The 26,136-nt window shown below is 36.9% G+C and overlaps 1 pseudogene; it reads left to right on the top strand.

The window, feature by feature from the left end:
- Positions 1-407: 407 nt before the first annotated feature.
- On the top strand, positions 408-11,926 carry LOC139159346 (vomeronasal type-2 receptor 26-like; annotated as a pseudogene).
- The last annotated feature ends 14,210 nt before the right edge of the window (positions 11,927-26,136 follow it).

Genomic DNA, 26,136 nt, shown 5'->3' with positions numbered 1-26,136 from the left:
ACACCTAGGTCCTTAACAAAGTGATGGTCATCTACTAGATCAATGCCATCTAGTTTATACTACATTTAACATTATGTAAGACAGAGCATTTATTAATCGAAATTTGAACTGCCAAATAGATGACCATTCAGAGACAGTCATGATCACTTTGCAAAACAACAGAATTATATGTAGCACTGAATAATTTTACATCATTGGCAAAAAGAATGCAATTGCTTTTAAGTTGATGATATAAATCATTGATATAGAGGGGGGAAAGATGATGAAATTCCTTATGTTGCAGTAAGATCATCTTCAACCACACTCTGTCCTTCTTGTTGGCTGTTCATGAAGTCAACCAGAATTCAGGGCTCTTACCCAACATCACCCTGGGCTACAACATCTATGAGAACTTTTTCAGTGCAAGAATGACATATGAGGCCATGCTGGATGTGCTGTCTACAGGACAGGAGAATGTCCCAAACTACAGATGTGGAAGACAAAAGAACCTGCTGGTGATTCTTGAAGAGATGGATTCTGAACTCTTTGATCATATATCTAATGTCTTGAGCATCTATAAAATTGCACAGGTATAAAGTCAAGTAAAATCAATTCTGTGCTGTAAATTGTTTTGATTTGACTAGAAGGCAGCATTTGTATATACTTCTCCAAATAAATTGAAAGTCAGAGTGTAAATATTAGAAGAGTTGAAAGAAATTTTAACTCATAAAGCATGTCTGTATGCCTGCTCACAGAACTTGTTGTTAAATCTGATGAAGCCCACCACCATACACACACACACAAACAAAAACACATGCATATGCATATGAATTATGTATGTGAGTGTATATACATAGATCCATTTCATGGATCACTGCCTTGTCATGGTGCAGGGGCTTGCCTTGTCTATTGAAACTATGAGCTATGCTTGCAGGGCCACACAGGATGGACACATCATAGCAGAGAGATCTGACAAAACGTGATCTACTGGAGAAGGAAATGGCAATCCACTTCAGTATCTTTTCATGAAAACCCCATGGACAGTAACAAAAGGCAAAAAGATATGATGCAGGAAGATGAGCCCCTCAGGTCTGAAGGTGTCCAATATGCTACTGGGGAAGAGAAGAGAGTTAGTACTAGTAGTGCCAGGAAAAAATGAATTGACATGGCCAACGTCAATAGGACACTATGAAACCTTACAATGCTTTTTAGAATTAACATAATTAATGATGTCCTTAGGTTTTTCCTTGGAATACAAAATGAAGCAGGACATGGGCAGGTAGAATTTTGTCAAGAGAATGCGATGGTTATAGCAAACACTCTTTTCCAACAATCCAAGAGATGATTCTAGATTAGGATAGAATAGAATTTTTTATTGGCCAAGTGTGATTGGACACACAAGGAATTTGTCTTGGTACTTATGCTCTCAGTGTTCATAAAGGAAAAGATACATTCATCAAGGATCATAAGGTAAAACACTTAATGATAGTCCGAGTACAAATCAATCAAATCATTTTAGGAAACAGTCAAGAAAAATCGTAAGGATACAAGCAACAAAGTTACAGTCATACAGTCATTAGTGGGAACAATGAGAAAATTAATAGTAGTAAACAGTAAATAATTTTATTTATTATTATTATTATTATTATTATTATTATTATTATTATTATTATTATTATTATTATTATTATTTATTAGATTTGTATGCCGCCCCTCTCCGTAGACTCGGAGCAGCTCACAACAGTGATAAAAACAATACATGGTAACAAATCTAATAATCAAAAACCTAAAATAACAATTTTACATTAAAAAGTCTAAAAAGAAAAAACCCCAATAGATAAAATACATGCACACAGTCATATCATGTACAAAACTACATAGGCAAGGGGGGGATGTCTCTGTTCCCCCAAGCCTGATGACAGAGTTGGATTTTAAGGAGTTTGCAAAAGGCAAGGAGGGTGCGGGCAGTCCTAATCTCTAGGGGGAGTTGATTCCAGAGGGTCGGAACCACCACAGAGAAGGCTCTTCACCTGGGTCCCACCAGACGACATTGTTTAGTCGCCGGGACCTGGAGAAGACCAACTCTGTGGGACCTAACCGGCCGCTGGGATTCATGCGGCAGAAGGCGGTCTCGCAGATATCTTAGTCCGGTGCCATGAAGGGATTTATAGGTCATAACCAACACTTTGAATTGTGACCGGAAACTGATCGGCAACCAATGCAGACTGCGGAGTTTTGGAGTAACATGGGCATACTTTATTTCTTTGTTTCCTTGTTTGTTTGTATTGAAAGGGACTTTGCAGGTCATCAAGTTCAACCCCCTGCTTAAGCAGGAAAACCTACAGCACCCCAGCCAAATGACAGTCAATCTCCTCTTGAAAATGTCCAAAATTGGGGAGTTCACAACCTTTGCTGGCAGGCCGTTCCACTGGTTGATCAGTCTGACCATCAGGAAGTTTTTCCTTATTTCTAGGTTGAATCTCTCCTTGGTCACGTTCCAACCGTTGTTCCTTGTCTGGCCCTCTGGTGCCCTGGAAAACAGCTTGACCCTCTCTCTGTGACAACCCTCAAGTACCTGTAGACTGCTATCATGGCCCTCATGGCCCTCCTTTTTTCTAGGCTATCCATGTCCAGTTTCAGCAATCTCTCTTCATAAGTCCTGGTTTCTAGTCCTTTAATCATTTTGGTTGCTCTTTTCTGCACCTTCTCCAGAGTTTCTATGTCTCTTTTGAAGTGTGGTGACCAGAATTGAATGCAGTACTCCAGATGTGGTCTGACCAGGGCGTTATAGAGTGGTATTAATACCTCTCTGGTCTTGGAGTGTATCCCCCTGTTGCTACAGTTTACAATTGTGTTGGCCTTTTTAGCCAAAGCAGCACATTGCTGACTCATATTTAATTGATTATCCACTAAGATTCCGAGATCCCTTTCACAATCACTACTGCTAAGTAGGGTTCCTCTCAGACTGTATGTGTGTCTAGGTTTTTGTTACCTAGGTAAAGGACTTTACTCTTCTCAACATTGAACATCATTTTGTTATTTTGGGCACACAGCGTTAATCTATCTAGCTCTTTCTGTGTTTTGAGCCTATCCTCTAGGGTGTTGGCTATCCCCACCATTTTTGTGTCATCTGAAAATTTGATTAGTTCCCTCTCTATTCCCTCATCTAGGTCATTGATGAAAATGTTGAAGAGCATAGGGCCCAGGACATAACCCTGTGGTACCCCACTGCCTTCCTTTTTCCATGTGGATTTGGAGTCATTGAGGACAATTCATTGAGTGTGGTTGGGCAGCCAACTGTTTATCCATCTGTATGTGTTGTAGTCTACCCTGTCTTTTTCTAATTTGTGGATTAGGAGATTATTGCATATTTATGTTAGTTGGCTTGTAAAGAGGTTGTCCTTCTTTCTTTTATATTAACCCATATGCTTTTTAAGGGGTTATCCTCTTTGGTTGGATATAGCTCTGTGACAGTGTAGTGCTCTTTTAGCTATAGTGCAACTCCACCTCCTTTCTTGTTTGACCTATTTTTCTTGAAGAGATTGTAACCCTTTATCTGCATGTTCCAGTCATGCGTTTCATCCCACCAGGTTTCTGTTATTCCAATTAGATCGTATTCACCCTCATGCATTAGTAATTCCAGTTCATCCTGTTTGTTCCCCAAGCTTTTTGCATTTGTGTATAGGCACTTTATTTGTTTGTGTCTGATTCTGGGTAGACATTTTTTATCCTCTGATTGATTTGTAAGCTTGACTTGTTCCCCTTCCTTATTTTGTTCATTGTACAGTCTCTTAGTTTGGTCACCCACCCCTTTCGGATCTAGTTTAAAGCCCTCCTGATAAGATGGGCTAGTCATTTTCCTAGGAGGTTCTTCCCAGCTCTGGTGAGGTGTAGCTCGTCTCTCGCTAGAAGCCCTTCTTGGAGATATTGTAGGCCATATTCAAGGAAACCAAAGTTCTTTTGGGGACACCATCTCCTTAGCCAGTAGTTTATGTGTGAGATTTTCTCTGACTGGATGTCATCCTCTTTATAGGTTGAATGGAAGAAAAAACAACCTGTGCACCTATCTTTTTGACTGTGTTGCCCAGGAGGTCATAGTCTTTCATTATTTGATTCACATCTTTCCCTGTGTCATTTGTTCCCACATGGATCACCAGTAGTGGGTAGTAGTCAGTGGGCTTTAATATTTTGGTAAGGTTTTGTGTTATGTCAGAGATTTTGGCTCCAGGAAGGCAGATGGTAGGTTCAGTTCCCCTGAGAATTGAGTCACCAATCACCAGCACTCTCCTTTTCCTTTTGATTGGGTTGGTGTGTGGCACAGGCATCAACCTGCTTTAAAAAGTGCATATGGCTATGGTTTTCCCAGAAATTAACATGTTTGTCACTTTTAAAAGATATTTCACTGGTGTGTAGCTGTATTCCAGTATTTGAGAGGCTGCCACAAAGAGGAGGAGGTAATTTCACAAAGAGGAGGAGGTCAAAGAGGAGGAGGTCAAGCCATAGAGGGCTCAAGGCCAGACTATTTGCGGGAGCATCTCCTGCCGCATACCTCCCAGAAACCAATAATGGCACACAGAGTTGGCCTCTTCTAGGTCCTGTCGACTAAGCAAAACAGGCTGGCGGGGCTGTGGGGGAGGGCTTTCCCTGTTGCCACCCCGGTTCTCTGGAACCAACTCTCCCCTGACATTAATACTGTTGCTATACTATTGGTTTAGACTGTATATTTGACTTCTTTTTATGTATTTTAAATTTTATATGTTTGTAAGCCCCCCCCCCCCTGAGTTCTTTGGGATTGGGTGGCAATGAAGTCAAAGTAAACAAATTTATTTTTCAAGGCACCAGATAGTAGGACAAAAAACAATGGATGGAAACTAATAAAGGAAGGAAGCAACATAGAATTAAGGCTTTGATGTCAATGAACTATTGGAACAGCTTGCCTTCAGAGATTGTGGATGCTTCATCACTGGATTTTTTAAAGAAGAGAGAGGAGACAGTCACTTGTCTGAAATTATATTGGGCCTCCTGCTTAAGCAGGGGTTTGGACTAGGGCAGGGGGTGTTACTTGATTTCATTGATGTTGTGTTTGATCTCAGGGGAGGCGTGGCCAATGTGGGCATGGACAGCATGATATCACTTTTGTCAGGGGCCCCTGTGGTGACCGGAATGTTCTGCCAGCAAAATTGGGCTCCTGAGAGTTACAATGTGACAGAAGGGTTTACTCTATGAGGACCATCTATGAACATCACCCACAGATAATTCAGAGCTCCCTGATTTTAAAGGGAACATATACGAGAACAGGGCAGAACATCATAGGAACTAGCAAAATTCATGCAGTTATCATTTGAAACTTTTCTCACTGGGGGAAAGGCCCTCAGATTTACCACATGACTTTTAGCATCAAAACTGACACAAACTACCAATATATTCACTTTTATCTTAGATCAACTACAGTGTCATCAACCAGATGGCTGAGCAAAATCATCGTTTTTATTTTTCATATCGGATGACCCCAAACCAAGAACCTCCTTACTCAGCAATTGTCAAGCTGCTCCTGAAGTTCCAATGGACATGGATCGGCCTCCTTTCTCAGGACAATGAAAGAGGAGAAAAATTCAAAAGGCGCTTGGAAGTTCTTGCCCTAAAAAATGAGATTTGCATTGTCCTCTCAGGAACTGTTCCAGAAGCAAATATGAAGTCAAATGCTGGAGAAACTCTCATGCAAGAAAAAACGAAAATGTTCTATTCTCTTATCAAGTGTCAAATAAAAATTATAGTATACCAACTAGATTCTCTGGCCTTAGGAATGTTAGCAGTAATAATACAAATAATTGATATGACTTATAAACCCATTGTGGGAAGAGTGTGGATTACAACAACTTTGACAGCTGCAAGTACAAGCATTTTTAACCAGTTGGTTGATCTCCAAAATAAATATGCTTTGTTTTCCTTCCTGATCCAGTCAAAGAGAAGGGATCAGTATTATGACTTTAATTCTTACTCATCTATGATCCTATTGTATGGAAAGGATGCATTCCAATGTTCTTATTCAAGTCCTGTGTCATCTAAGAAAGTTTGGAAAAAATGCAGGGAACAAGAGAACTGGGAATTTCCACCCCATGATGTGATTGCAAGAATCCTCTCTCAGGATTCCTCCAGTATTTTTGAAATAATTCAAATTGTGGCCTGGGTCCTCAGTGCTGCATCTTCCTCCCAACGGAGTAAGCGGAAAATTCAGGTTGGAGACCATCAACCATCCCAGATTGTACGGCCATGGCAGATAAGCTGTATTCTTTGAGATTGCATTGATTCTCCCTTTCCTAATGGTGATGGTGTTATCTACTCCATGTCTTCAAAAATGTGAGATAAAGATATGAAAAAGAGCTGTAAATTCTTGGAGAAAAACTGAAAGAAGCCTCCCATGAAAGACTGAATCAATCTGTTTCAGGCTGTGGTGGTAATTTGAAGAGGTTGAATTATTCAAATTATCTCCATTCCAGAATAATAGCAAGAAAAGCATTGAATAAAGGCTCCAATTGTAATGTTTTTTCTGTTTTTTAATGCAGCTTCATAGGTTCCTGAGGAACTTCCAACATCACAATATTTCAAGAGATGGGATTTCTTTTGATGAAAATGGAGTTCCTGTTGGTGACTTTGATATCTTGCAGGGGACATCAATTTGGAATGAGTCATATGTGGGGGTGAAAATTGGGAGCGTAGAAAGACAAACTTCCCGAGAAGACAAGATTTCTGCCAATCAAAGTGCCATCCAATGGCCAACTTTATTTAACAAAGTAGTTGAGACTACTTGGAATTTGCTCTTCTATTTGTCTCCATATGTGGAATTTTGCTGCTCAGAAATTTATTTATTTATTTAATTTTTCAAATTTATCATCCACCCCTCTCCTCACAGAGGTATCATTTTACCATAGAGGTTTTATAATAATATATCACACACTGAAACCTACTGCCTTGTATTGTGGGATTTGCAATCTACATAATTAACCCTGGTACCTCCTCACATTTACTATACACTTGTTACCCTCCAGGTCCTTTTAGACCCCGAGTATAAAAAGGTTGGTTCTAGCTACTGGAATGGTCTTTTTGAATACTTTTTTCACTAGTATACTAATTTGAACATTTCTGAAGTGAAAAGACGAATCTTATTTGTTTATTTTGCTCATCAACCCCCCCCCCCATTTTGGTGAAATTTTGTTCATTTCCATCTAGATTAGGCTGCAAAATCTGACTTTTTTGACCATCTTTGGTATTGGGAAACTAATTTGAACATTTCTGAACATAATGAAATTAAAATTGAAATGAAAAAAATTTGATGCTTATTTGTTTATTTTGCTCATAAAAGCTTGATCATCTTTGGCATTGGCATACTAATTTGAACATTCTAAACATAATGAAATGAAAACTGAAATGAGAAAAAATGATGTTCGCAAAGATTATACACTTGTGCTCTTCCAGGTCCTTTTAGACCCAAAGTATAAAAAGGTTGGTTCTAGCTACTGGAATGGTTTTGTTTGAATACTTTTTTCACTAGTACACTAATTAAAACATCCCTGATCACAAACAAATGAAAAATGAAATGGAAAAAAAAAAGATTTTGCAGGCTAATCTATCTATAAATTGAAATAATTGCACACAGCTAGGGGGCAGGCATTTCTCAGCAAAATAAACAAATAAGCATTAATTTTTCATTTCAATTTTCATTTCATTGTGTTCAGAAATGTTCAGGTTAGTATACTAGCAAAAAAGCATTAAAAAAACCCCACATTCCAGTAGCTAGAACTAACCTTTTTTACTCCGAGTCACATATAACCGGGAGGACTCCAAATGTTCAAAACATTTTTTTTTCATTTCCTTATGTTCAGAAATATTCAGATTAGTATGCCAATGCCAAAGATGGTCCAAAAATTCTGATTTGGCAGGCTATTCTATCTATAAATTGAAAAAAGTACACACAGACTGGGGGGGGAGGCAATTTTGAGCAAAATAAACAAATAAGCATCACTTTTTTCATTTCAATTTTCATATCAATATGTTCAGAAATGTTCAAATCAGTATTTCAATGCCAAAGATGGTTAAAAACGTAAGATTTTGCAGCCTAATTTAGATGAAAATAAACAAAATTTCACAAAAATGGGTGGGTGCGTGCTTTTCTGAACAAAATAAACAAATTTTTTCATTTCAATTTTCATATCATTGTATTCAGAAATGTTCAAGTTAGTATACTACTGGGAAAAAAGTATTCAAAAAGACCATTCCAGTAGCTAGAACCAACCCTTTTATACTCCAGGTCTAAAAGGACCCGGAGGGTGATATTGGTAACTTTTTTGCCCAGCAAAAACTATACACATCCCCCCCCCAAAAAAACCCACCACCCTTGGAAAGAACCCCTCAAATGAGAAAAAGTCATGGAATTTCAAGTATCAGATATGCAGGGAATTTTTTTACAGGGTCTCAAACTTCATTTCGGATCCTTTTAGACCCGAGGAGAATACCAGGGTTAGATTGAAGAAGCTTCTTCAATTCTGACTGAATCGTGGAGGATAGAAAGATGTGGAACTGCAAAAAGGACTGTATTGTAAATAGGATATAGATTTAGAAATTGCAAGAAGGTCTCAAATTCATTTGCACTATTTAGGTGACTCTGAGGGCACAGATAAATTCCACATGACCTCAACAACTTTCAGAAAGACTGCTAATGACTAGATAACTGCAAGCAATATAAATCTTTCCACACTTTGCCATTCAGTCAGTACTGAAGAAGCAAAACAACTTCAAGGGAAAACAAAGATCAGTTGTCTTTTGAAAAAGCACCTTTGGAAGAATATTTAGAATATGAAGTGTTTAGCCCACTTTTTAAGAGAAAAATGTCACGAAGAATGTGGGAAGGGAAATGAGTGTAGCTGAAAAAGTAATTTGCATATGATGATACAATTATCATAGGAGAGAAAGAAAGGGACTCTAAAGAAAGCAAGATGTTTAATATCTACATGAAACCGCTGGGTGAGATCATCCAAGGGCATGGGGTGAGGTATCATCAGTACACTGTTGATACCTATCTTTACATCTCCATGCCATATCCAGTCAACGAAGCAGTGGAAGTGATGTGCCGGTGTCTGGAGGCTGTTGGGGCCTGGATGGGTGTCAACAGACTCAAACTCAACCCTGATAAGACGAAGCGGCTGTGAGTTTTACCTCCCAAGGACAATTCCATCTGTCCGTCCATCACCCTGGGGGGGGGATTATTGACCCCCAAGGAGAGGGTCCACAACTTGGGCGTCCTCCTCGATCCACAGCTCACATTAGAGAACCATCTTTCAGCTGTGGCGAGGGGGGCGTTTGCCCAGGTTCACCTGGTGCACCAGTTGCAGCTCTATTTGGACCGGGAGTCACTGCTCACAGTCACTCATGCCCTCATCACCTCAAGGCTCAACTACTGTAATTCTCTCTACATGGGGCTACCTTTGAAAAGTGTTTGGAAACTTCAGATCATGCAGAATGCAGCTGCGAGAGCAATCATGGGCTTTCCCAAAAATGCCCATGTAACACCAACACTCTGCAGTCTGCATTGGTTGCCCATAAATTTCCGGTCACAATTCAAAGTGTTGGTCATCACCTATAAAGCCCTTCATGGCACCGGACCAGGGTACCTATGAGACCGCCTTCTGCCGCATGAATCCCAGCGACTGGTTAGGTCCCACAGAGTGGGCCTTCTCTGGGTCCCGTCAACAAAACAATGTCGTTTGGTGGGGCCCAGAGGAAGAGCCTTCTCTGTGGCAGCCCCAGCCCTCTGGAACCAACTCCCCCTGGAGATTAGAATTGCCCCCACCCTCCTCGCCTTTCGTAAGCTCCTAAAAATCCACCTCTGCTGTCAGGCATGGGGGAACTGAAATATTCTTTCCCCCTAGGCCTTTACAATTTATGCATGGTATGTTAGTTTGTATGTATGTTTAGTTTTACAAATAAGGTTTTTTTTAGCTGTTTTAGTATTGGATTTACATGCTGTTTTTATTACTGTTGTTAGCTGCTCTGAGTCTGCGGAGAGGGGCAGCATACAAATCCAATAAATAAATAAATAAATAAATAAATAAATAAATGAATGAATGAACGAACAAACAAACAAACAAACAAACAAACAAACAAACAAACAGATGTTGGAGGTTTCCTCAGAAAGCAAAGAAGGAGAAAAAATATATAAGTTATAGTATTCTCATATATGCCCTAAGGAGGAACAATGAAACCACTTTTCTTTGGAAAATAGAATAAGGCAATGAATCTGTTTTGGGATCTACAATGGAGATTGATAGAGACAGGGAATGATCTTTCATTCGTCCCTTGAAAGCAGAGTAAATAAAGTTCATGCCACTACTCCTTGATTCATTTTTCTCAATGTATTCTTGAGCTTCTGGAGGCAAGTTGATTTCATTAAATCCTTCTTATTCACATCTTGCCTGGTTAATCTTTATGTTTATGCTTAGATGGTGCCTTATTCAAGATGTACAGAAAGTTGCTCCGCAGGTTATGTCAAGCTTGTGAAAGAGGGAGCCCCAGTTTGCTGCTATGACTGTTCTCTGTGTGTGGAAGGAACATTTTCTAAACACGAAGGTAGAGTCGGTGGCTCCAAAAACAATAAAAATCAGGATACAATGTTTATTATCTTTTATTTTTTGGGTGGTATTTGATCAAGAAGGAAGAAAAATATGACATTTCTGGGAGGCATCCCTAAATTTTTCAAAGATTGGACACTATCACCAAATTTTGTATGGTGATGTGAACTTTAAAATAAATAATAAAATATTGCTGCTTTCTATTGAGTTGTTATTTTCTTGCTTGGTTTTGGGAAAGAGAACAAGTTTTGAGAGCTGATAATCACATTCATCTTCAGCCTTTAAAGAGTGTTGATTGTTTTAACTAATGCCGTGTCAGAAATATTATATTATTTCTTGAAAGTGAAGAAATTGATTTCTGATGCTGTTTTTATGCTCCTACAACTGCAGAAACAGATACATGTCAACCATTTTTTTCAGATGCTGTCCATTGTGAAAAATGTCCCAATCATCAATATTCCAATAAGAAGCGAGATCAGTGTGTCTCCAAAAATATACAGTAATTATCCTATGAAGAATTGTTGGGACTCATCCTGGCTTTCTTTGCCATTGCTTTGTCCCTAACCACTGCTTTCATTCTGGGAATCTTCATGAAATATCGAGACACTCCCATAGTCAAAGCCAACAACTGTGAACTCACCTACATCCTCCTGGTTTCACTCCTGCTTTCTTTCTTGACCTCCCTTCTATTCATCGGTCACCCTGTGAAAATGACCTGTCTCCTTCGACAAACCATTTTCAGTATTGTTTTCTCAGTTGCTGTGTCTTCCTTGCTGGCTAAGACTGTAATGGTGGTGGTGGTGGCCTTTATGGCAACAAAACCAGGTAGCAGCATGAGGAAATGGCTGGGGAAAAGTCTAGCCAACTCTATTGTTTTATCTTGCTCTGGTATTCAAGTAGGCATCTGCATGATATGGCTGGGAATCTTTCCCCCATTTCCAGATTCTGACTTTCATTCCCAACCAGAACATACCCTGCTGCAATGCAATGAAGGCTCTGTCACCATGTTCTACTCTGCTCTTGGCTACATGGGTTTTTTGGCTGCCATCTGTTTCTTGGTAGCATTTCTGGCTCGAAATCTGCCAGGGGCCTTTAATGAAGCCAAACTGATCACCTTCAGCATGTTGGTTTTTTGTAGTGTTTGGATCTCCTTTGTTCCCACATATCTGAGCACCAAGGGGAAATATATGGTAGCCGTGCAGATCTTCTCCATTCTGGCCTCTGGCCTGGGTTTAGTGGGCTGCATCTTTATCCCCAAGTGCTACAATATTATCCTGAGACCTGCCTTGAACACAAAAGAACATCTGATGCCAAAACAACATTAAGGTTCTTTATGTTGGTATCTATTTTGTACACTTTACATGCAGAATAAAATCACATAATTTGAAGTAATGTGTTATGTGTTGTAACTTATCTTTTTCCATTCTATGTGGATTTTGAATTATAATAATGGAATAGTAACATTTCTAAAAGAACTCAAACTATTTGAATTAATCATATCCTTGAATTGTCATAATTTGAGTTCTTGTTAAATCTTAACCATCATCAATGACATTAATAAAATTTCTGAAACCAAGCTAGATAAACTTTTACCAGGGGTGTTCAGAAATGCTTTTATATTAAATTAAACATTATGGCTAATGATGATGTGTGGGGTTTTTTACAATGTAGGTTGGTGTTATATTTTATTTTCTGGCTTGATGTTGTGATTTTTTTAAAAAATAGTTACTTTCAAATACAGAATATATTTGAATTACCTCTTTTTGGCTAGATAATGTAACAATACTTATAGATAGATAAATAAGATAGATGGAAGAGAGAAAGAGAAACAGTATTCCAGGCTGCAGTAAGGAACTCTGCCGAACTATGTACAAATGAATCCGGTAAAACCCCAAGCACCTTTTGAAACCATTCTGGATCCATCAGGCATCTGGGGCAGAACCTCATAATTGGTTCTGCCTCCATGCGGGGAAGGATTGGAGCCTTAAAATCAAGCCACAATAGAAAATGATCTGACCATGACAAAGGCAATGTTTCTAAGCCCCTTAGTATCAGATCATTGCTCAACTTCTCTAAGAGCAAAACCATATCGAGAGTGTGCCCCCTCTCATGGGTCGGGCCCTGAACCTCTTGGGTCAGGTCCATGGTTGCCATGGTGGCCATGAACTCCTGCACCAAACCAGAGGATTCACCGAGCGACAGAAGATTGAGCCTACACAGCTTTATGGTCTTCTTGGCTATAATTGCCACTCTCTCCCCTTCCCTGGGGTCATGGCTGGCGCCATACCTGAAACCCGGCATGGCACATTTCTGAGAGAGGAACTCCTCCCTATGGGCCCAGCCAGGTCTCAGTCACACCCACCAGGTCTGCCTCCTCCTCCAGGAGTAAATCCTGGATAACGGGAACTTTATTTATAGCAGACCTGGCATTGAGCAGCAACAGCCTGAGCCCAGGGTCCAGATTTTTCTTGTCACCATTTCTCCAGGTCGAGTCCATGGGCCCAGAACAAGGGACTGCTTTCAAGCAATGGTCTCTTTCCCCCAAAAAAGCGGTCTACCCCATGTCTCCTATCATATCTGCCGCTCTGCAGCAAGACCAGAATATTCCGACCATCTACCACCCTAGAGATGGGTTCCCCCACTCCTCCTGTCCTCAGGCCACCAGGTAAACTGGCCCTTCCATTCATCTTATACATTTCACTCTTCCCATACAGTTCAAACATTCACCCTTCCAATCATATCCATTTATTTAAGTTAAAACCAGTCTCCTTAATTATTAAATTTAAATTAATTGATTTAAAAACACAATAATAAATATATATATTTAATATTATGCTAACACCTACCTTTTCCATCCATCTCATTCATACACTTTTCATCCTTAATTAAACTAAGTTAAAAATTCCTATAAATTAATTAATAAAATTACTATTCCCCAAAGTAATTAACTTAAAACTTATATATATTGCCCCTCTCCCTTCTCCTACCAAAGGCATCCTCTGTCCTTTAACAAGGAGGAATGACAAAGTTCTAGAGTAGAAAGTGCATAATAGTCCAACGCTGGTGCAGCTCAAGTGATGATATTTAAAGAATAAAGTGCTAAGAGTGCGAAGATTAGAGATTCAGATATAGCAGCCCGTCACCATCTTGAAATTTTTATTTTTATTTTTATTTTTATTTTTATTTTTATTTTTATTTTTATTTTTATTTTTATTTTTATTTTTATTTTTATTTTTATTTTTATTTTTATTTTTATTTTTATTTTTATTTTTATTTTTATTTTTATTTTTATTTTTATTTTTATTTTTATTTTTATTTTTATTTTTATTTTTATTTTTATTTTTATTTTTATTTTTATTTTTATTTTTATTTTTATTTTTATTTTTATTTTTATTTTTATTTTTATTTTTATTTTTATTTTTATTTTTATTTTTATTTTTATTTTTATTTTTATTTTTATTTTTATTTTTATTTTTATTTTTATTTTTATTTTTATTTTTATTTTTATTTTTATTTTTATTTTTATTTTTATTTTTATTTTTATTTTTATTTTTATTTTTATTTTTATTTTTATTTTTAACGAAGCAGTGGAAGTGATGTGCCGGTGTCTGGAGGCTGTTGGGGCCTGGATGGGTGTCAACAGACTCAAACTCAACCCTGATAAGACGAAGCGGCTGTGAGTTTTACCTCCCAAGGACAATTCCATCTGTCCGTCCATCACCCTGGGGGGGGGATTATTGACCCCCAAGGAGAGGGTCCACAACTTGGGCGTCCTCCTCGATCCACAGCTCACATTAGAGAACCATCTTTCAGCTGTGGCGAGGGGGGCGTTTGCCCAGGTTCACCTGGTGCACCAGTTGCAGCTCTATTTGGACCGGGAGTCACTGCTCACAGTCACTCATGCCCTCATCACCTCAAGGCTCAACTACTGTAATTCTCTCTACATGGGGCTACCTTTGAAAAGTGTTTGGAAACTTCAGATCATGCAGAATGCAGCTGCGAGAGCAATCATGGGCTTTCCCAAAAATGCCCATGTAACACCAACACTCTGCAGTCTGCATTGGTTGCCCATAAATTTCCGGTCACAATTCAAAGTGTTGGTCATCACCTATAAAGCCCTTCATGGCACCGGACCAGGGTACCTATGAGACCGCCTTCTGCCGCATGAATCCCAGCGACTGGTTAGGTCCCACAGAGTGGGCCTTCTCTGGGTCCCGTCAACAAAACAATGTCGTTTGGTGGGGCCCAGAGGAAGAGCCTTCTCTGTGGCAGCCCCAGCCCTCTGGAACCAACTCCCCCTGGAGATTAGAATTGCCCCCACCCTCCTCGCCTTTCGTAAGCTCCTAAAAATCCACCTCTGCTGTCAGGCATGGGGGAACTGAAATATTCTTTCCCCCTAGGCCTTTACAATTTATGCATGGTATGTTAGTTTGTATGTATGTTTAGTTTTACAAATAAGGTTTTTTTTAGCTGTTTTAGTATTGGATTTACATGCTGTTTTTATTACTGTTGTTAGCTGCTCTGAGTCTGCGGAGAGGGGCAGCATACAAATCCAATAAATAAATAAATAAATAAATAAATAAATAAATGAATGAATGAATGAACGAACAAACAAACAAACAAACAAACAAACAAACAGATGTTGGAGGTTTCCTCAGAAAGCAAAGAAGGAGAAAAAATATATAAGTTATAGTATTCTCATATATGCCCTAAGGAGGAACAATGAAACCACTTTTCTTTGGAAAATAGAATAAGGCAATGAATCTGTTTTGGGATCTACAATGGAGATTGATAGAGACAGGGAATGATCTTTCATTCGTCCCTTGAAAGCAGAGTAAATAAAGTTCATGCCACTACTCCTTGATTCATTTTTCTCAATGTATTCTTGAGCTTCTGGAGGCAAGTTGATTTCATTAAATCCTTCTTATTCACATCTTGCCTGGTTAATCTTTATGTTTATGCTTAGATGGTGCCTTATTCAAGATGTACAGAAAGTTGCTCCGCAGGTTATGTCAAGCTTGTGAAAGAGGGAGCCCCAGTTTGCTGCTATGACTGTTCTCTGTGTGTGGAAGGAACATTTTCTAAACACGAAGGTAGAGTCGGTGGCTCCAAAAACAATAAAAATCAGGATACAATGTTTATTATCTTTTATTTTTTGGGTGGTATTTGATCAAGAAGGAAGAAAAATATGACATTTCTGGGAGGCATCCCTAAATTTTTCAAAGATTGGACACTATCACCAAATTTTGTATGGTGATGTGAACTTTAAAATAAATAATAAAATATTGCTGCTTTCTATTGAGTTGTTATTTTCTTGCTTGGTTTTGGGAAAGAGAACAAGTTTTGAGAGCTGATAATCACATTCATCTTCAGCCTTTAAAGAGTGTTGATTGTTTTAACTAATGCCGTGTCAGAAATATTATATTATTTCTTGAAAGTGAAGAAATTGATTTCTGATGCTGTTTTTATGCTCCTACAACTGCAGAAACAGATACATGTCAACCATTTTTTTCAGATGCTGTCCATTGTGAAAAATGTCCCAATCATCAATATTCCAATAAGAAGCGAGATCAGTGTGTCTCCAAAAATATACAGTAATTATCCTATGAAGAATTGTTGGGACTCATCCTGGCTTTCTTTGCCATTGCTTTGTCCCTAACCACTGCTTTCATTCTGGGAATCTTCATGAAATATCGAGACACTCCCATAGTCAAAGCCAACAACTGTGAACTCACCTACATCCTCCTGGTTTCACTCCTGCTTTCTTTCTTGACCTCCCTTCTATTCATCGGTCACCCTGTGAAAATGACCTGTCTCCTTCGACAAACCATTTTCAGTATTGTTTTCTCAGTTGCTGTGTCTTCCTTGCTGGCTAAGACTGTAATGGTGGTGGTGGTGGCCTTTATGGCAACAAAACCAGGTAGCAGCATGAGGAAATGGCTGGGGAAAAGTCTAGCCAACTCTATTGTTTTATCTTGCTCTGGTATTCAAGTAGGCATCTGCATGATATGGCTGGGAATCTTTCCCCCATTTCCAGATTCTGACTTTCATTCCCAACCAGAACATACCCTGCTGCAATGCAATGAAGGCTCTGTCACCATGTTCTACTCTGCTCTTGGCTACATGGGTTTTTTGGCTGCCATCTGTTTCTTGGTAGCATTTCTGGCTCGAAATCTGCCAGGGGCCTTTAATGAAGCCAAACTGATCACCTTCAGCATGTTGGTTTTTTGTAGTGTTTGGATCTCCTTTGTTCCCACATATCTGAGCACCAAGGGGAAATATATGGTAGCCGTGCAGATCTTCTCCATTCTGGCCTCTGGCCTGGGTTTAGTGGGCTGCATCTTTATCCCCAAGTGCTACAATATTATCCTGAGACCTGCCTTGAACACAAAAGAACATCTGATGCCAAAACAACATTAAGGTTCTTTATGTTGGTATCTATTTTGTACACTTTACATGCAGAATAAAATCACATAATTTGAAGTAATGTGTTATGTGTTGTAACTTATCTTTTTCCATTCTATGTGGATTTTGAATTATAATAATGGAATAGTAACATTTCTAAAAGAACTCAAACTATTTGAATTAATCATATCCTTGAATTGTCATAATTTGAGTTCTTGTTAAATCTTAACCATCATCAATGACATTAATAAAATTTCTGAAACCAAGCTAGATAAACTTTTACCAGGGGTGTTCAGAAATGCTTTTATATTAAATTAAACATTATGGCTAATGATGATGTGTGGGGTTTTTTACAATGTAGGTTGGTGTTATATTTTATTTTCTGGCTTGATGTTGTGATTTTTTTAAAAAATAGTTACTTTCAAATACAGAATATATTTGAATTACCTCTTTTTGGCTAGATAATGTAACAATACTTATAGATAGATAAATAAGATAGATGGAAGAGAGAAAGAGAAACAGTATTCCAGGCTGCAGTAAGGAACTCTGCCGAACTATGTACAAATGAATCCGGTAAAACCCCAAGCACCTTTTGAAACCATTCTGGATCCATCAGGCATCTGGGGCAGAACCTCATAATTGGTTCTGCCTCCATGCGGGGAAGGATTGGAGCCTTAAAATCAAGCCACAATAGAAAATGATCTGACCATGACAAAGGCAATGTTTCTAAGCCCCTTAGTATCAGATCATTGCTCAACTTCTCTAAGAGCAAAACCATATCGAGAGTGTGCCCCCTCTCATGGGTCGGGCCCTGAACCTCTTGGGTCAGGTCCATGGTTGCCATGGTGGCCATGAACTCCTGCACCAAACCAGAGGATTCACCGAGCGACAGAAGATTGAGCCTACACAGCTTTATGGTCTTCTTGGCTATAATTGCCACTCTCTCCCCTTCCCTGGGGTCATGGCTGGCGCCATACCTGAAACCCGGCATGGCACATTTCTGAGAGAGGAACTCCTCCCTATGGGCCCAGCCAGGTCTCAGTCACACCCACCAGGTCTGCCTCCTCCTCCAGGAGTAAATCCTGGATAACGGGAACTTTATTTATAGCAGACCTGGCATTGAGCAGCAACAGCCTGAGCCCAGGGTCCAGATTTTTCTTGTCACCATTTCTCCAGGTCGAGTCCATGGGCCCAGAACAAGGGACTGCTTTCAAGCAATGGTCTCTTTCCCCCAAAAAAGCGGTCTACCCCATGTCTCCTATCATATCTGCCGCTCTGCAGCAAGACCAGAATATTCCGACCATCTACCACCCTAGAGATGGGTTCCCCCACTCCTCCTGTCCTCAGGCCACCAGGTAAACTGGCCCTTCCATTCATCTTATACATTTCACTCTTCCCATACAGTTCAAACATTCACCCTTCCAATCATATCCATTTATTTAAGTTAAAACCAGTCTCCTTAATTATTAAATTTAAATTAATTGATTTAAAAACACAATAATAAATATATATATTTAATATTATGCTAACACCTACCTTTTCCATCCATCTCATTCATACACTTTTCATCCTTAATTAAACTAAGTTAAAAATTCCTATAAATTAATTAATAAAATTACTATTCCCCAAAGTAATTAACTTAAAACTTATATATATTGCCCCTCTCCCTTCTCCTACCAAAGGCATCCTCTGTCCTTTAACAAGGAGGAATGACAAAGTTCTAGAGTAGAAAGTGCATAATAGTCCAACGCTGGTGCAGCTCAAGTGATGATATTTAAAGAATAAAGTGCTAAGAGTGCGAAGATTAGAGATTCAGATATAGCAGCCCGTCACCATCTTGAAATTTTTATTTTTATTTTTATTTTTATTTTTATTTTTATTTTTATTTTTATTTTTATTTTTATTTTTATTTTTATTTTTATTTTTATTTTTATTTTTATTTTTATTTTTATTTTTATTTTTATTTTTATTTTTATTTTTATTTTTATTTTTATTTTTATTTTTATTTTTATTTTTATTTTTATTTTTATTTTTATTTTTATTTTTATTTTTATTTTTATTTTTATTTTTATTTTTATTTTTATTTTTATTTTTATTTTTATTTTTATTTTTATTTTTATTTTTATTTTTATTTTTATTTTTATTTTTATTTTTATTTTTATTTTTATTTTTATTTTTATTTTTATTTTTATTTTTATTTTTATTTTTATTTTTATTTTTATTTTTATTTTTATTTTTATTTTTATTTTTATTTTTATTTTTATTTTTATTTTTATTTTTATTTTTATTTTTATTTTTATTTTTATTTTTATTTTTATTTTTATTTTTATTTTTATTTTTATTTTTATTTTTATTTTTATTTTTATTTTTATTTTTATTTTTATTTTTATTTTTATTTTTATTTTTATTTTTATTTTTATTTTTATTTTTATTTTTATTTTTATTTTTATTTTTATTTTTATTTTTATTTTTATTTTTATTTTTATTTTTATTTTTATTTTTATTTTTATTTTTATTTTTATTTTTATTTTTATTTTTATTTTTATTTTTATTTTTATTTTTATTTTTATTTTTATTTTTATTTTTATTTTTATTTTTATTTTTATTTTTATTTTTATTTTTATTTTTATTTTTATTTTTATTTTTATTTTTATTTTTATTTTTATTTTTATTTTTATTTTTATTTTTATTTTTATTTTTATTTTTATTTTTATTTTTATTTTTATTTTTATTTTTATTTTTATTTTTATTTTTATTTTTATTTTTATTTTTATTTTTATTTTTATTTTTATTTTTATTTTTATTTTTATTTTTATTTTTATTTTTATTTTTATTTTTATTTTTATTTTTATTTTTATTTTTATTTTTATTTTTATTTTTATTTTTATTTTTATTTTTATTTTATTTTTATTTATTTTTTTATTTTTATTTTTATTTTTATTTTTATTTTATTTTTATTTTATTTTTATTTAAATTTAGATTTGTATGCCGCCCCTCTCCCTAGACTCGGTTTCCCAATGACCTTGATCAAAAAAGATAGCTAGATGGCTTTAAATGGTCACAGTCAAGTGCAATCCACATCTGTTTAAAAATGTTCTAAACGTTGCTGGTTCTTCAGGGTACATAACCTTATGGTAGTGGAAGGAGACCCCAAGCATTACTTCACTGTTATCTCTCCCTAACAACTCGGCCAATCTTCTCAGTTCTCTCACCCACTACATTCCATTCCAAAGGGACGTCTGCAAACTTCTCCCACAAGTCAACTGTTGTCCCCTTTTCCCTGTGATCTCGGGCAGCACCTCTGTCGACCCCTCTCACTGGTCGGCTAGGTAACTTCGGATTCATGGTCCTTACAGCAGAGTCCAGAGTTACTGGCTCATGTCCCTCAGCATTAGAACTTTGGCAGGTGTCACCCAAATTCAGGGCAGATGGCGTTGATGTGGGGAGGGTGGCATCAAACTGTTATCTACCCACTCTATCTCTTGTTAGCTGCCCTCCACCTGCGCTCTCTCTCACTATTAGCTCTCACCTGCCAGTGTCTGATTTTTAGATGGACTTCCGCATCGGGATTTCAATAGCTGTCTCTAAATGTCAAGCGGGTGATATTGATGGGGGCGGGTGAAGTTAGAGTGCCCTCTGTCTGTTCCATCTTTTGTTAGCTCCTCTCACCCGCTAGCGTCTAACTTTCAGATGGATGTCTTGTTGGGCAATCTCTTGTTGGGCAACCAGGCAGGTCTGTAGTCCTCTCTCCAGTCTTTCCTCTGCTCGGCTCTGATCAACTCTGCTAAATTGACCTCATCCACAAAATAAGGAGGAATTATAATGACCCACTGCCTAGTTCAAGAGTGTTGAACTGTTTTTCTTTTTTTTAAAAAATTAATTAATTATTTTTTTGACATAAAGCAAATAATATGTGTACAAAACAAGAAACCACAGTAACAACAACAACAACAACAAAGAAGGGGAACAATACAATAGGTATCACGTACAATAATAATGATAAAATAAAAAAAAGAAAAACCAAAATATATAAATACAACATTTGGGTAACAAAGCTTTCCCCACTTCTTTGTCATTGAATATTTCTTTTATTTGAAGAGTTGCTTTGCTTGAATTTTAATCATTTCTCCATTGTTCTTTTCTTTAACCAATCTTAAAAATTTCCCCATATGTTATAGTAATCTGAGTCTTTTCCCTCTAATTTTTTTGACATCCTGTCCATCTCTGCACAGTCTAGTATTTTTTTTATTATTGTACTTTATTCTGGTGTTTTATCTGTTATCAAATGCTGGGCATATGTTATCCTAGGTGCTGTTAGTATGTGAATTGCTAAGTATCTTACTTCTTTTTTCATTTTTTTAAATTAAAAATGCCTAATAAATATCATTCTGGTTCTTTTTCAAATTCTTCTTTAGTTATTTCTTTTAGCCAATCTGTTATCTTATTCCAGTAGGTTTTTTTTGCCAGTAAGCAGGTCCACCATTGATGGTAGAATGAGTCTTTTTCTTTTTGCACTTCCAGCGTAATGGTAAAACTTTTGGAAACATTTTCTAAAGTTTTTCCGGTGATAAATGCCACCTGTAAAACATTTTTAGCTGATTTTCCTTGAATGCTGTCAATTTTGTCATCTGCCTGTTATTAATCCATAATTTTTCCCATTTTTCTAATTCAATTGTGTAACCAAAATTCATCCCCCAACTTATCATATTTCCTTTTACGATTTCCACTTCTGTTTCGTACTGAATCAGATATTTATATATTTTGCCAATTAATTTTTCATCGTCTTTTAGGAGTGTCCTATCCAAATCGCCTCTCCCCAATTGGAAACCTTATTCCCTTTTGTCTTTTAATTGTAAATATGTCCACCAATCTATAATTTTGCCATTTTGTTTTAATTTTTTTTGTTTTTATATTTGTTTGTTGGTCTAGTAGTTCTTTGTATCTAATTGTATTTTGGGGTCTGATTAAACTAGGATGGTATGTTAGTTCTATTGGCGAAACCCACTCTGCTATCTTGGTATATTATTGATTTTTAATTTTCTTCCATATTTGGATAAGAGAATTTCTTAAGATATGCTTTTTAAAATATGTATGTGTTTTATCTCATTCATACCAGAGATAGGCATGCCAGCCTAATAATAAATTGTGAACTTCTATGGTCAATATACATTTATTCTCTAACATAATTCATTCTTTGATCCACGCTAATAATGTTGCATAATAACATAATTTGAAATTTGGTAATCCTAAGCTTCCTCTTTCTTTCACATCTTGTAGTACCTTTAATTAATTCTCGATTTTTTACCTAACCATATATAATTTAATGCTATTTTATCAAGTTCTTTAAAGAAAATTTTGCCTGGATTTATAGGGATTGTTTGAAATAGGAAGAGGAGCTTAGGTAGGACACTCATTTTTATTGAATTGATTCTTCCTAGTAATGAAATTTGTAAATTTCTCCAATGGAGTTAACCATTCTGAAGTATCTAACCTTCATTGAGGAAGATGGTCTCATCCATACCAGGCAAAATAAGGAGGAATTATGATGGCCCATTGCCTAGTTCAAGAGTGTTGAACTGTTTTTCAACATTGTAATCTTTAGATTCTCAGGAATAAGTTTGGAAACCAAAAACAATCAAAAATTTTTTATCTATCTATCTATCTATCTATCTATCTATCTATCTATCTATCTATTTATTAGATTTGTATGCTGCCCCTCTCCGTAGACTCAGGATGGCTCAATTTCCTGAATTGTTTCTTTCTCAACTCTCAAATTAGGATTATTCTCCTGAGTCAAACAAAACTCTTTCCAAAGGCACATTTTATGGCTATGTTCCTTCCCAATTCCCCTTCTAATTATTGAAATTATTATTATTATTTATTCTCCTTTGAACGAGGTTTATGGCATTTCTATCAGAACAATTAGTGGTCAATCAATGTGAAAACAAAAGGGATAGACATCATGTGATAATCTGCTTTGTAAAAGCCTTCTGTGGTGAGCTCAGTGTTTTGGGGGTAAAGATGGGCAAATACTGTTGCAGTCTGAAATTGCAGATAGCTCTTCCAGATCTGAGGCCATCTGAATTTTCTTCACTGCAATTGTGATCTTCTGTGATCTCTAAGATCTAATTTTGTGCTGAAAAAAGAACTATAGGAAGGATCTGCTGCAGAATACTGTATAAGTCAAATGTTGCTGCTGCTGCACATACAGCTCTTTCTGCTTCTACTTCTGCTTCTGTCTCAAATTCCCTGTGCCAGTGTGCTGATGAAATGTCCATTAAAGGTGATAATAGAAGAAAAGGAGTGGTTCCATTACTACAAGCCAGGAGACTACTGGATTACTGGAATAATGTCTAGACATAGAAACATAGAAACATAGAAGTCTGACGGCAGAAAAAGACCTCATGGTCCATCTAGTCTGCCCTTATACTATTTTCTGTATTTTATCTTAGGATGGATATATGTTTATCCCAGGCATGTTTAAATTCAGTTACTGTGGATTTATCTACCACATCTGCTGGAAGTTTGTTCCAAGGATCTACTACTCTTTCAGTAAAATAATATTTTCTCATGTTGCTTTTGATCTTTCCCCCAACTAACTTCAGATTGTGTCCCCTTGTTCTTGTGTTCACTTTCCTATTAAAAACACTTCCCTCCTGGACCTTATTTAACCCTTTAATATATTTAAATGTTTCGATCATGTCCCCCCTTTTCCTTCTGTCCTCCAGACTATACAGATTGAGTTCATTAAGTCTTTCCTGATACGTTTTATGCTTAAGACCTTCCACCATTCTTGTAGCCCGTCTTTGGACCCGTTCAATTTTGTCAATATCTTTTTGTAGGTGAGGTCTCCAGAACTGAACACAGTATTCCAAATGTGGTCTCACCAGCATTCTATATAGTGGGATCATAATCTCCCTCTTCCTGCTTGTTATACCTCTAGCTATGCAGCCAAGCATCCTACTTGCTTTCCCTACCGCCTGACTGCACTGTTCACCCATTTTGAGACTGTCAGAAATCACTACCCCTAAATCCTTTTCTTTTTCAGTATTTGCCAACACTGAACTGCCAATACAATATTCAGATTGAGGATTCCTTTTCCCCAAGTGCATTATTTTACATTTGGAAACATTAAACTGCAGTTTCCATTGCTTAGACCATTTATCTAGTAAAGCTAAATCATTTACCATATTACAGACGCCTCCAGGAATATCAACCCTATTGCACACTTTAGAGTCATCGGCAAATAGGCAAACCTTCCCTACCAAACCTTCCCCTATGTCACTCACAAATATATTAAAAAGAATAGGACCCAGAACAGATCCTTGTGGCACACCGCTTGTAACCTGACTCTGCTCAGAATACTCGCCATTAACAATAACTCTCTGATGTCTACGCTTCAGCCAGCTGCAAATCCATTGAACTATCCAGGGATTAAGTCCAATCTTCACTAATTTATCTATCAGCTCTTTATGTGGAACCGTATCAAAGGCTTTGCTGAAGTCTAGGTAGGCAATATCCACGGCACCACCTTCATCCAACACCTTTGTGACATAGTCAAAGAAATCAATGAGATTAGTCTGACATGATTTGCCTTCAGTAAAGCCATGCTGATTTGGGTCTAATAAGTTATTGTTTTTTATATGCTGATTTATCCTCTTTTTGAGTAGAGTCTCCATCATTTTAACTACAACTGATGTCAAGCTAACTGGCCTGTAGTTACCAGCTTCTTCTCTACTGCCCTTCTTGTGAATAGGCACAACACTGGCCATTCTCCAATCCTCAGGAACTTCTCCTGTTAACAAGGATTGCTTAAACAAATCAGTCAGGGGGGTAGCAATGACAGATCTGAGTTCTTTAAGAACTCTGGGGTGGATGCCATCTGGACCCATTGCCTTATTTATCTTTAATCGTTCAAGTTCTTCTAAGACATCGGCTTCTAAGATCACTGGAGCTGAATCCGTACAGCTGGAAGCAATGCTATATCCCTCTATAGTATTATTTTGTAAGGTGTCTTTTGAGAAAACTGAACAGAAGTAGCTATTGAAATGGTCAGCGATCTCCTTATTCCCATTAATGCATGTATTATTCCCGGTACTAAGCTTCGTGATGCCGCAGTTTTTCTTCTTCTTATCATTAATATATCTGAAGAAGGTTTTATCCCCCTTCTTTACAGATTTGGCAATTTCTTCCTCTTTTGAGGCTTTAGCAGCATATATAATCTGTTTCGCCTCCTTCTGTCTCATTTTATATACCTCCCTATCAGCTATACTTCCAGAATCTTTATACCTCCTATAGGCAGCCTTTTTTTCATTGACTATAGCCCTTACATCATTGCTAAACCATAGCGGTTTCTTCTTCCTTTTACCTTTAGTTATTTGTCTTACATACAGTCCAGTGGCTTTTAAGATGGCCTTTTTTAATACAGTCCACTGGATGCTCGCTCCTGCCATTTTATCCCTCCCCTTTAATTCATTATCTAAATATTCTCCCATTGCATTAAAATTTGTTTTTCTGAAATCCAATACTTTGGTTGCATTATAGGATTGCTCACAATGAGTTTTTACATCAAACCACAAACATAGATGGTCACTGCAACCTAAATTTTCTCCCACCTTGACATCTGAAACCCAATTCCCATTCGTAAAAACTAAATCTAGAATATTCTCCCCTCTAGTTGGTGTCTTAACCAGCTGTGCCAGAGCTGCTCCTGTAAAGGCCTCTACTATATTCTTACTTTTGCATGTAAGGGCACTGGGGATATTCCAGTCAACATCAGGCATGTTGAAATCACCCATAACCACAATATCTCCCTTTACTGCCATTTGGGTAATTTCATCCACCATCTTGTTGTCATATTCCTCGGATTGCCCTGGAGGCCTATAGATCACCCCAATTCTAATGACAGAACCTTCTTTATTTTGCATGCAAATCCAGAGAGTCTCTAGATCTTGACACGTGTTTTGAATTAGTGTTGTTTTTAGACTTTCTTTAATATAAATGGCTACTCCACCTCCCCTTCTCTCTATTCTATCCTTCCTATACAGTGTATATCCTGGTATGGATATTTCCCATTCATTAGAATCCTTAAACCATGTCTCAGTTATGGCAACCAGGTCCAAATTATCTC

Source organism: Erythrolamprus reginae, chromosome 2 (assembly GCF_031021105.1).
Source record: "Erythrolamprus reginae isolate rEryReg1 chromosome 2, rEryReg1.hap1, whole genome shotgun sequence".
Taxonomy (NCBI): domain Eukaryota; kingdom Metazoa; phylum Chordata; class Lepidosauria; order Squamata; family Dipsadidae; genus Erythrolamprus; species Erythrolamprus reginae.
The sequence above is the reverse complement of the archived record's forward strand: the minus strand, read 5'-3'. Positions and strand labels throughout refer to the sequence as shown.